The following is a 12,197-nucleotide window of genomic DNA, read 5'->3' as shown; positions in this document are numbered from 1 at the left end:
ACTTTAACATCAGAATCTCTTATCAGGACAGCCTGGTTTAATTTGGTGAGGGCTTCTATGGGATTCCCTGGAATTGATATTAAGCTCATTATTGAGAAGCTACTAGTATTTTTCCATCATACTGACCTTTTTGTCAGAGAAGAACATAAACATTTAGTTCCTGTATCTTGTGAACTTTTCTTGCCTGTTTTTTCCTTTGGTTCATTCAGGTTGATAAACAGTGCAAACTACTTGCAGGGAAAGCCAAGCTCCATGTTGTCCACAGAGGGTGACTCTCTCTGCTCCTCTTGTAGTAGGAGGGTATTGCAAAATTTATCAAGTTTGGTCTTTTCTCTTGGAAAACATTTTAGCATGTTTGCCATGAGGAAAAGGCTTTTGATGGAGGCAGATCTGTCTTTGCCAGTGATGCATTTGTTTGGAAGCTGCTATTTTTGGCCTGCTAGCTTCTGAGTCTTTTGTAATAGCAGAAAGAGGAAGTGAACAGTGAAATCTCTTTAATAGCATATTTCCTGGTTGAAGTGACTTATCTGTGAGGCCTAGACAGAGGAGATGTCATTTCCTGGATTGCTTCTCTTCAGTCTCAACTGTCTGTTTTACTGTGTAATCTTTTGACCCAGCTTCTTAATTGTAGTGAATTTTTCTGTTAAGTGATAGAAACTAGGTCTTTCAATGAAAATGTTAAGCTTTAAGGAAACCACTTCTGACAAAATGCTAGTGTGCAAGGCAAGTCTTTTATAAACTACATGTTGATATGAACTTGAAATCTCTTACATTAAAATTTTGTTTAAAAGCTTAAAATTTTGTCTTTGAAAGAGTATCATAATGGGGTTTGTTCACAGGGATAAAAGAAATTTTATACATTTTCTGTTCCTTGTGATGATGATACTGATCACCTGTTTGACACCAGCTGTATCTGGCTGTGTTCTAGAGTTAGGACACTTTCAAAGAGCTAAAATAGTCAGTTGTGCTGTTCTCAAATTTTCATTCATTAATAACTACTTGTGAAAATTGTTACCAGGAGTCCATGAAAAAGAGGCAGAAGAAGCTAATTAAAAATTAGCTCAAATATGCTTTTCAGTTTGTATAGCCCACAAAAAAAGCCATGGAATCAGAATGACATGGGGGGAAAAAAGTGACATCTAAAATTATAATATACAGTTCAGTTTAAATTGGAACTTATGGTTGGTTTGGACCTTATAATCCAACTTTACTAAAATTTTTGTTGGGGTGATAACTTTATTCTTTCCCCTGATGTTTTGTGTAAGATAGAAGTCAAGCACACTATATATGAGTTTCTTAGTCAACCACTAAAATAACTTCACATGAAAAGCATTAAGACATCAGGTGACCTCACCTTTCTTCCCCTCCATAATAGGAAGAACAAAAATAACACCTTTCCCCTCCATAATAGGAAGAGCAAAAATAACACCTTGCTGATTTTTGTTAGCACAGACTGCTTTTACATCTCCCTTAAAATGCCTACCCAGTTGTTAGTGATCATGAGAATATTTTCTCAGTAGCAGTGAAAGAAGAATGTTGGGAGTTTGGTGGTGTGTGTAGACTGCCATCTGATTGAAATTGATACTTCATTGAGCTAGGTAAATTCTAAAAGGTGACTCAGCTGTTCCCATCAGGACATTCAGCATGGTCCTTCTCTACATGTTGCAGGGTAAGGATCCATATTTCTGCTGACACACTGTGCTGCAGAATGAGATACCCTTTTTTGAAGGTGGTGTTTGCCAAATAAAAAGTAGTATAGATTCTATTACATTATTTTGCAGGAAGTAATCTCAAATTAGTACTTTCTGTTGTCCAGATTATTGGGCAATACCTGTGCAATTCATGTAGTGACTAATCCATAAGTATATAACAACTTTGTTACTTTGGTTTGGTTTTATAGTATCTTCTGTAAAAGTGTCATATAAATTAACAATAGGTAGTAAGTCTTCTGTCCCTCTGAAAGATGAGTAGGATGTCCTGGTGCATCATTCCTTTATCCTTAATGTCTTGCAGGAGCTGTTGTGGTCAAGGCTAAAATAATCCCTATATATACTGTTATTAAAGCAACTACTGTGCCTTCTTGACTGACTTCCCATTTATTTATTTATGCTTGTCCTATGCTGCTTTGTGTTAGGGAGTTCTAAAACTTGATGTGTAAGACCTTCATAGCAGTTCAGGTTACGTAGAGTCAAGAGTAAAAGTGCAGCAGTGGAAATATTATTGGTTGTACATCACAGAATGTTAGAGGTTGGCAAGGACCTCTTGATCCCGTCTAGTCCAACACCCTGCTCATTGCAGGATCAGCCAAAGTAGGTTGCCCAGGACCATGTCCTGTTGGGTTTTGAGTATCTGCACTGGTGGAGACTCCACAACCTCTCTGGGCCATTTGTTCCAGTACTTGACCACTGTCACAGGAAAAAAAACGTGGTGTTCAAATAGAATTTTGTGTGTTTTACCTTGTGTCCATTATCTCTTGTCCTGTCAATGAGCACTGCCTTTTCTTCAGTCCTTCCCACCAGGTACTTACAGACATTGATGAGCTCCCCTGCCCTGAGTCTTCTCCTCTCAGGCTGCAGAGTCTCAGTTCTTTGAGCCTTTCCTCCTTTGAAAAATGCGTTAGTGCATTAGTCTTACTGGCCCTTTGCTGGACTCACTCCAGTAGGTCCCTGCCTTTGGTGGTTTGGGACCCCAGGAGTGATCACTGCACTACAAGTGTGACCTCATCAGTGCAGAGTAGAGAGGAACCTGTTGTTCACCAGGACCTTCAGGTGCTTCTTTGCAAAGCTTCTCCCCTGCTTGTCAGGCCACAGCCTATACCTGGTGCCTGGGGTTTTTCCTCTCCAGCAGCAGGACTTGGCTTTTCCCCTCCTTGAACTTTGTGAAAACTGTCTCTGTCCAGAGAAGTGCCAGTGCAGGGGTACACTGTTGGTGACTGGCTCCAACTGGACTTTGTGCCACTGATCAGTCTTCTGGGCCAAGTCTTTCAGCCAGCTTTTAATCATTTGTCTAACCTGTACTCCATCAGCATGTCTGTGACGCTTCCCAAGACACTTTCATTTGTTAGGAGGTAAAAATAAATAAATAAAATACCTTCATTTTGAAAATGGTCTTAACCATTAATTTGTTTTGTGGTGAAAAGTGACATCTCCACAGATGAGGTGGTCTTACTTTTGTATGTGCTTATTTAGGACAAAGTGGCATTCAAAATACATTTAATAATCTTAGGCCTTGCCTTTGAATCTCTCCAGATATGTTATTAAAATTACTATAATAATTTTAGTAATATTTGCAATAAATTATACCTTCCCAGATATATTAATAAAAAAATATAAAATCAGCAGGTTGTTAGCTATAGCCTTGGTTATTAAGAAGATTGAAAAGCTGTCTACTTCTGTCGGCTGCCTATTAATAAACATGATGTGGTCTCTGACTTAAATCTCTTGTCATGCCCTGTCAAGGCTCAAAAACCTGAAAAAGCAGTCTCAGGATTTTGTTCTTAGGGCAATGAATAAAGCTGCCAGTTCAGGCTGAACACTGGAGTTGCTGACAATGAATGGTGTCTCTGACTCCTCTTAGTATCTGAAACTAATTCTTAGTTTTATTTGTCCCTGTGTAACTGGAAAGGTCTCTGTGTTTGAAGAGTAATTTCTAAAGTTTTTCCAGGTTGCAGAAAGGTAGAACTGAGTTAAGTCTTGTAACAGGCATTTAAAATACTATTTTTAGTTTGGTTTTGGTGATCTCATCCCTTGCCATTTTAAGAGTCTCAATTGTTTTCTGCTGAGGCACTGATAATGGGTAGCAGAATGGCATGTAGGGTTCTGGCTTGTCTTCTGTAGAGTCACTTAGAAAAATTATTCTAGTCTTGTGAGCCTGAATTACATGGTGGATTGTCTTCTTAAGTTTAGGTCATGTCTTGCTTCCAAGGAAAATGTGTGGTTGGTTTTTGAATGTCCAGAATGAGAAGGTAGAGAGACTTTGATCAAAGCAATTATACAGATACACAAACATAAAGTCTTTGCAGGAAAGTGTAACAGAAGAAAAATGGATTGACTGAACTCGGTATCTTAAATCAATGTTTAATGAGTAAGATTACTTACTGATTAAGATTAAAACTACTACTCCAGTTTAAGTCCCAGTGCCACTAATCAGTGGTAATATAGCTGTACTGTTTATAGAACTTGGAGCCAGTCAGTGTGTGTTGGCTCCTCTGCTGGTTTATAAACATACTTGAGAGCTTGTTTGATTTGCCTACTAGGAATGTAATGCATGCTTGAATAATATATAATCAGTCTCAATGCAGTAATTTTAGGAAAGTTGTTTATTAAGATTTGAACTCAATTAACTTTTTTTTTTTTTTTTTTTTTCAGGATGGCTTGAATTCTTTGGTCCTTGATCTGGATTATCCAGCACTGAGGAAGAACAAGAACATTGATAATTTTTTAAATAGATGTAAGTTGCAAGTGGCCCTTAAACTATGACATTGTTGTGATATCAATCATAAAAAGTTGAGTGGTCAGAAATGCATTGCCCATGGTTATTGTACTAATTTTTATAACTCTGAGCTTCAGAAGGCTTTGGAGGACCATTTATTACAGAGAGAAATTTCATTTTAGGGAGTTGTTATATTGTGAAAATGTTGGAAAATACCAGCTGTAGATTTTTATTTTCCTAAATACCTTTGGAAGAATCCTTTTATGTTATTTTCTTACCTTACGTATGTGTAGCTACATAACTTGCTAAGCATATCCTAGTTACTATTCTTCAGGAATTCATGACACTGAATGTCAACATTGTTTATATAGTCATATTTAATCTAAAAGAGAAGCCTTCTGTGGGTTTTTAAAACTGAATTGTTGTACCTTAAAATCTGTTGGTTCATTTTTGAACCTTTGCATAAATGTTTGTGATTCTCCTCAAATTAATTGTAGACAGGATCTTGGAGTTTATTAAGCATATGATTCTACATCAGAGTTAGCTGTATTTTGTGGTTTTGAAGTGTTTTCTATCCATGTATATAAGCAGAATCTTTTTTCGTATAAGAATAGAAGATTACTTGTTTTAAAATGTAGTTTGGAGTGAGTAAGCCTTCCTGGAATAACTATGCTTTGTAGTGAGCTTATTTTGAGATATATGTTTTTTCAGAAAAACTTTTTCTGTTGCATATGTCGAGGTTATTGCAGATGCAGTCTTATCAGTAACTCCTTTTTAAATTCTTTACTGGTAAGAGCTGTGTGTGTCTGTCCTCTGTTTCCGTTGGACTCCTTGGAATATCCACTCACACTCCTCACTTAAATGGTGGCTAGTGTAGTAATTTGTGGTGAGTTCTTTGTTTGGAATTCAGTGCTTCTCCATGGGGTTTAGCAGAGCTGCTTAGATGGACATACAGCTTTTACAGTTGCCAGTAAAGTCTCATTTGGAGAAATCGCTTAAAATACAGTAAATAAGGAACAGCAGATTAGGATGTAGAGGCATACCTTGGGATTATTTTCAGTTTGAGTTCAAAGGAATTCAAGCAGATATTTGTGAAAGAAAGGGTCTGTAACAGCATTTCAAGTATCTCTTTTACTTGCAACTGAGCATTGTATGTGTAGAGTGAGGGGAAAGCCCTACGAAAATGACATAAACAACATCTATCAGCAACTTCTATGAGCTGTTCATACTTGCTTTTACATTACTGTTTTTGCAGTAGAACAAAATTAGAAGCCTTTCTCTGATCAGAAGACCAGTTTCTTTTGACTATTAGAAATAGCAACTGTGGGAAAACAATTTAACCTCAGGAACAGGTTGGGGTTTTGTTTGCTATTTGATTGGTTGGTTTTTGTTTGTTTGCTTGTTTGTTTTCTGCAGCCCCTGAACATTCTTGCTGTCTGTCTTCCCTTTTTTGAAGGCTGTTGCTTCTTCTCCTCCTTTACATTCTCTCTCATGGTTGTAGTAAATATTTTTAAGTATCTGATGTGACCTGGAGGCTACCAGCAATGTCAGAAACATGAAAACGTACTTTTGTTCACAATTTTATTACTGCCTTTTTATTGTTAAAACAACTGACAGTATACAGTTGAAATAGCTAGGTACTAGTTAAAAAATTTTTGAGATGTGTTACAAAAACATTCACAGTAGTTAATAAAGAGTTCAAGGGTGCTCTTCATCCTTACCTGTTGAACTTTAAAAAAAGCATGCAAGACCTGACTGTTTCGGCCAAGGTATTGTGTGACAGTGCATCTCTCTTAAGGATCATGCATGTAACTTCTCTCCTGTTTCTGTACTGACTGGGAGAGAACGAAAAATAGTGCTGCATATCTTCTGTGATTTACACTTTGGGAAAAAATAAATTGTGAAATGAGAATTTCGAAAACATTTGAGGCTGGTAATATTTTGATATTGCAAAGGAAAGAATCAGTCCTGCCACAGCAATTCATTTCAAAGTCCTTTCCACCACAGGTGTTGGTATGGTTTGTTATGTATCGCACAGAAGAACTGAGCAGAATTAATGCAAAGAGTGGGGAGCAGAACTAATGCAAAGAGTTTTTTCTTTTTGTTAAAACTAGTCAGGCAAAAGAAAAGCAAAGACCAGCTTCTGATTTTCATTTCACTTCACTGATACTTAGCTAGCACAAAATGAGCCACTCAGGTACCGGAAAAAAACAAGACAACAACTGCATTCTTATTGGCATTGCCATTTTATGCAGTTTAAAATTGCTGAACCCATAGCTCAGGTCTTCTTTGAAACTGTTCTGAGGGTAGCAAGTATCAGTGGAAAGAGTGTGGCATGTGCTTGCTGAAGCCTCTTGCCACCTTGGGCTTGGAAGAAAAGTTGGGAACTGTACTGAGAATTTATGGAGCTGTAAGTTGTTGCTTTCTTAGGGTGAGGAACGGGGAGTTCTTGTCTCTTGTGATTTTGCTCAGCATCTGAAGAGCTGTCGCAAATGCCTAGCTGAGAACTACTGTCAAAAGATTCTGACAGACTCTGATGAGCAGTCTATGCCGGGGGCCTGGAGCCTGCATCCCTCCTCAAGGCTTCCTGAGGCCACCACGGAGAGGTGGCAGGGGCCTCCTGTGAGTTACACTGTGCTGCACATTGAGGCAGCTGAGGCAGAGTCACTGCGATTGTTTTAATCTATATTACATGAGTCTTCAGAAATTGTGGAGAACCCTAAATAATCATCACACTTTCAGTCAGTTTAATCACTTAATTCTTCCACAATAACACTTTGAGAAAGGAATTTTTTTTCCCACCACATTCCCAGGGGTTTGCATACACCCTACTTGCAAACTACATCAAGCCATTACTATTCAGGTTAATATTTTATTAATAGCTTATTTTAATTTAACAATGAAATAGTTTGCACTTCAGCTGAGACATTAATTTATGGTCAGCTCAACTCTCAGTTGCAAGCTGAAACTCAAATGTTTCAACTAATTTCACAAAGGCAATTTATTAATTGTCTATACTATAGCAGTTTGGTGTATTCTGTTTCTGTGACCACTTTGCAGGAGCGCCTCTTCACTTGTTTAATATGCAAGAAATTCTTTAATTGCCTGCTCTCCCTTACTATTCTGATTTCTTAACACTTTCTCTGAGGTAGTGAACCAAAGTAGAGCCCGTGTTTGTTATAAGAGGCACATTAAATATCTCATATAATACAACCATTTCTTTTCAGGGATTCTGATTTAAATTGCTGTGTTTATTAGAATATTCATGGAACAGGAAAGCGTAGTGCAATATTTAATTCCCAAAACAATGAGAGGAATCTCATAGTCCTCTGAGAGCAAAAACTAATTTGCTTATTTTAGAAAAGAAGGCTGAGTTTTTCAGCATGGGCTTGGTATAACAAATCTTTCTTGGTCTTTTCCTCTTCTGTCATCTAGGCAAAGACAATAGGTTGAGTAAATTCTTTCAAGTCAATTTTTCTGCCATCTGAGATTTGCCAAGTGTTGAATCATGTCTTAGTGGCTTGTGCCTTTTTTGGTGGTCTCCCATTCAGATGCAACTTAGTCTTAAATAGTTAAAGAACACATTTAAGCAACAGTTGAAAACATTTAATAATTTTTAATCTTATCATCATGAATAAAAGGGCACAAGGAATGGATTTTGAGTAAGTCCAAACAGCAGCACAGACAGTGGTGCCATCTTGGCTTCCTAAATGGATCTATGATTTTTTGTGCATTATTCAGCATCACTCAAGAGTTGGAAACTTGTGTTGTTAAAATGATTTGCTGATATTATGTAGGTTGGCAGACTTGTAGAGTGTAGTGACAATGGGCGTACTTACAGTGGAAGGGACTTCTAGTACAGATGTGGCACCTGTGCACCAGTTTTTCTAGACTCCAGGAATAAACCCCCTGAAAAGTTCCTTTGGCTGTTTTCTTCTCCAAGCAGACACTGCTTACTTGGAAGATTTATCTGTTAAGATAATTTCTTGCAAAATTAACAGTTCTGGTTCCTTCCCTTGCATTTTGTTATGTCATTTGAAGTTGCTGAATCCTGCCCAGCCATATGGTTACCAGCAGGAATGCGTTATCCGGTGTGGTGTGAGTGCCTCCCGGGGCTGCAGCTTTGTGTGCTCTGGGCTTCCTGTCAGCAGCACTGATGAAATGTCAGAGGCTAAGAAGAATCTTAGAAATTTAGTGCACTGTAGAACTTCCACTGAGTTAAGAGCTAATTGCTCCTCTGGTTTTCTCTTGGCTTCTCTAAAGCAGCTCCCTGCCAGGTCTTTGCAGTTGCCTCAGCAGGTTGGGCTCCAGTTCCATTCTTAATGATATTGTTCTGGTAAGAGTAGGGATGGAAGAGGTATCAAATAACCAACTTTCCTAAGCAGAGTGTGTAAGACAGTGTCTTAGATGTATAAACAAGTTATATGTCAGTGTCATTAACCACATTGCCTTTTGGGTACTTAGTAGATACAAAGCAATTCAGTCCTGCCATCAGGCTTATTTTGATTATGTTAGGGATGTGTTCTCTGCAAGCCACAGGGCTGCTGCTTTCTGTTTCCCTGTGTTCTGCTCTTTTCCATCTGTGCAAGAGAACATACTTCTCATGTCCCCCTTTTGTTTCTCTGAGGGAGGAAGCATTACCCTGTCTGGAGCTGTACCTTCCAGTTCCGCCTGATTCTGCAAGGTCTCCAGAAGCTTCTTCTGCACACCTTCTTCTTTGACCAGACACTATGGATGCATCCCTAATTACTTTGGTCTTTCTGTTGTGCTTTCTGTTTGGTTTTGTTCAGCTGAGGGATTGCAGCACTTCCTGGCTGTACTTCAGTTTAACTTCTGGCTGGACTTCTGCCTAGGGCAGCAACTTTTGACTTAATGTACTCCGTAGCAGCACTCATTGACTGTGTCTGATCTATGGGGGTAAAATTGCACTCCCTTGCGATTTTATTCCTCATATATACACTCCCCAGAACTGCTTGATACACATTCTTTTTTTTAAAGAAAATAGCCTGCATATGAATTTTTTTTTACTTTAAAAGGCAGAAAAGTTTGGGGTTTTTTCCCTCCCCCCCATCCCCCTTTACTGTCCTAGACAGGTATTTTTTCCTTTCTCACAAGCATTTGCAACCTTCAGCCACATTCTTACTCAGAATGTGGATCAGCCAGCCGTCACTGACTGATCCAAACACTGCCCTTTCAGAAAGTGAAACTTCATTTGTTTAAAGGTTATAGTGCCATTTTCAAATAAAAAATCAAAAGCTGTCTTTAAACACTCTTTGTATCTAGCATTCCTAAGAAAACTTAGTAATAAATGATGGTATTGTCATGTCTTAGGACTTTCACTCAAATGTCACAATATTTCTATAAGATTCCGTTGCATCCTGGGCTGGGGAGTCCATTAATGCCTTCCTTTAAACATAATATTTTTCTTCTGCTGGGCTTTGTGCTGTGCAAATTCATGAGATGTGTGCATACACATACCAAAATTTGCAAACTCATCTGTGTAAAATCTGAAAATTTAGACCACTACTAGAACACTACTGTTGGAAAGATCTCCTGCACCCTGAATTAGATCACATTATGTGATACATGAACTAAATCTTACAATCCACTATGTTGCAATTATGCTGTGGCTTCAGGGTCATAAACTTGGCTTCTTGCATCCCAGATTTTTGTTTCAGATTAGTTCCATGCACTGATTATCTGTTCCATATCTGTAAGATATTATGCCAAAATAGACAATCCATCTGTGTAACTGATACCTTCACAACACTTGCATCCCTTTGTGGTATTATTATTAACTGAGATTATTAAATTTTAGTTAAAGGAGTTAGGAGGGGTGGCCTCATTGCTCTTTAAAGAGGGGGAAAATGGAAGTGCTGAGCTCTTCTTCCTGGGATTCAGTGATGGGACATATGGGAATGGTCCAAAGCTGCACCAGGGGAGGTTCAGACTAGACATCATGAAGCATTTCTTCACTGTGAGAGTGGTCAAACACTGGAACAGGCTTCCTTGAGAGACAGTCAATGGCCAGAGCCTGTCAGTGTTTAAGAGGCATTTGGACACCACCCTTAACAACTTTTAACTGGCAGTCAGGCAGTTGGAGCAATGGTCACCGTGGGTCCCTTCCAGCTGAAAGGGCTCTGTTCTGTTCTGTTCTATTCTTCTATTCTATTCTATCTTTTAGCAAAGCAAGTAGGATTTCTCCATTCTCAGCGTGGTTGTTTCATATGTTTTTGGGTTTTTCATCACTTATTTGCACTATTTAATGCTTGAAGAGTTTCGCTGGAGCTGTAGTAACTTTGTTTAGAGTTTCTACCTTCTACAGAAGTATTCCTGTGAGTTTCTGCTCAGAAATTGAGCCGTGTAAAACTACACACTACTTTTTAATGTGTTTAAATCCCTGCTGTCTCATTTCACTTATCTGAAAACATTGAAACATCTCAGAAACATTTAAAATAAACTCATGTCACTCCTATGTCTCATGAGATGTAACACTGTATTCAAACATGTACCTGAACCTTCTCTGTGACTTGAAGTTTGCTGATGTTCTTTCTCTACTGCTGCCTGTGAATTTGTATTTATCCTCCTTGTCTAGTGCCAGGGCTTCTTATCTGCAGTTAACTTTCAAACACAGTATTCCCTTCTCAGTCTGCAAAATTAATTCACATTATTAACAAAAATAATAAAGTTGGTGTGGGTGAAGCACTGTTGCTTTCCTATGCTTTTGGTCTAGGCTTTCATGATTCAGTATAGAAACAACATCACAATTCTTTCAACTCCTTTTCCTGTTGACACACTGAATTACTTTGGTCTTACTAGTACACTAAATGTAGCAAATTTGTTTACTTTTGGAGGTTTTAATTGCCTCTGTCCTTACAACTTTACTAGCAGACCATTCCCTCATTGTTAGCATTAATTTCTCCCCTTCCCTGTCACATCCAGTCTTTTCCTCAGAAGAAACTTACAGTTGCATTTTTGTGTTCCACAGATTAAGAAGGGTCTCTGGAGGCCAGCTGGTCCAATTCTCTGCTAAAACTCAAACCAATTTTGATGTTGTATCAGATTGTTCAGTACTTGCGCAGTTGAATTTTGAGAATTTCCAAAGATGGAGGTTTTGCAGCTCCAGTTGACAGTCTGCACCTTTCCCCAATTCTTACTATTTCTTTCCTACAAAATAGGTTTTCTTGTATCTCGTCTGTTGACTCATGTCCTTTCACTTTGTACACCTTAGAAGTAAAGCCTCACTTCAACTTCTGTTGAAGCCAACCATTTATCCATCCTGAAGAATTCCTGTTCTCGCAGCTTCTCTTGAGCACCATGTGAAGCATCTTGGTGGCCTTCCATGAAGCTAAGGAATGTTTCGGTATTTTTTGTGCACTGAGGACCCCAAAGTTAGTCATAACATTTCACATATGGTTTCCCAAATGACAAATAGAGGAGGAAATCTAGTTCCCTCAACCTACTGGCTGTGCATTTACCAACACATACTTGCATGGTCAGTGCGAAGGCTGGCTCCTCATTCCTTTCTGCTTGGCTTGTTATCCACCAGGGATGTCAGGTCCTCTTTGTCATGGTGCCTTCTAGCTGGTGAGTGCATCCTGTTCTGTCATGTGGTGCTGTTCCATCCCAGCTACAGGACTCCTCACTTGCAATTGTTGAACTCTGAGTTTCCTCTCAGCTCATTACTCATCCTGTCTGGGTCACTTGTAGAAGCCACCCTGCCCTCCAGTGTATCAGCTTTGAACTTAAAACCAGTAGCTGTGACT

The 12,197-nt window shown here is 38.7% G+C and overlaps 1 protein-coding gene across 3 annotated transcripts in view; it reads left to right on the top strand.

The window, feature by feature from the left end:
• ROCK2 (Rho associated coiled-coil containing protein kinase 2) overlaps positions 1-12,197 on the top strand; it is a 107,287-nt gene that overhangs the window by 36,574 nt on the left and 58,516 nt on the right. For all 3 annotated transcript variants that reach the window (XM_039569627.1, XM_010393315.4, XM_019282147.2), the window contains one exon: positions 4,368-4,449. The gene's annotated coding sequence lies outside the window, so the exon portion shown is untranslated. Of the gene's footprint in view, positions 1-4,367; positions 4,450-12,197 lie in introns of those variants that run through there.

Source organism: Corvus cornix, chromosome 3 (assembly GCF_000738735.6).
Source record: "Corvus cornix cornix isolate S_Up_H32 chromosome 3, ASM73873v5, whole genome shotgun sequence".
NCBI classification, from domain to species: domain Eukaryota; kingdom Metazoa; phylum Chordata; class Aves; order Passeriformes; family Corvidae; genus Corvus; species Corvus cornix.
This window is presented reverse-complemented; position numbering and strand designations above follow the sequence as displayed.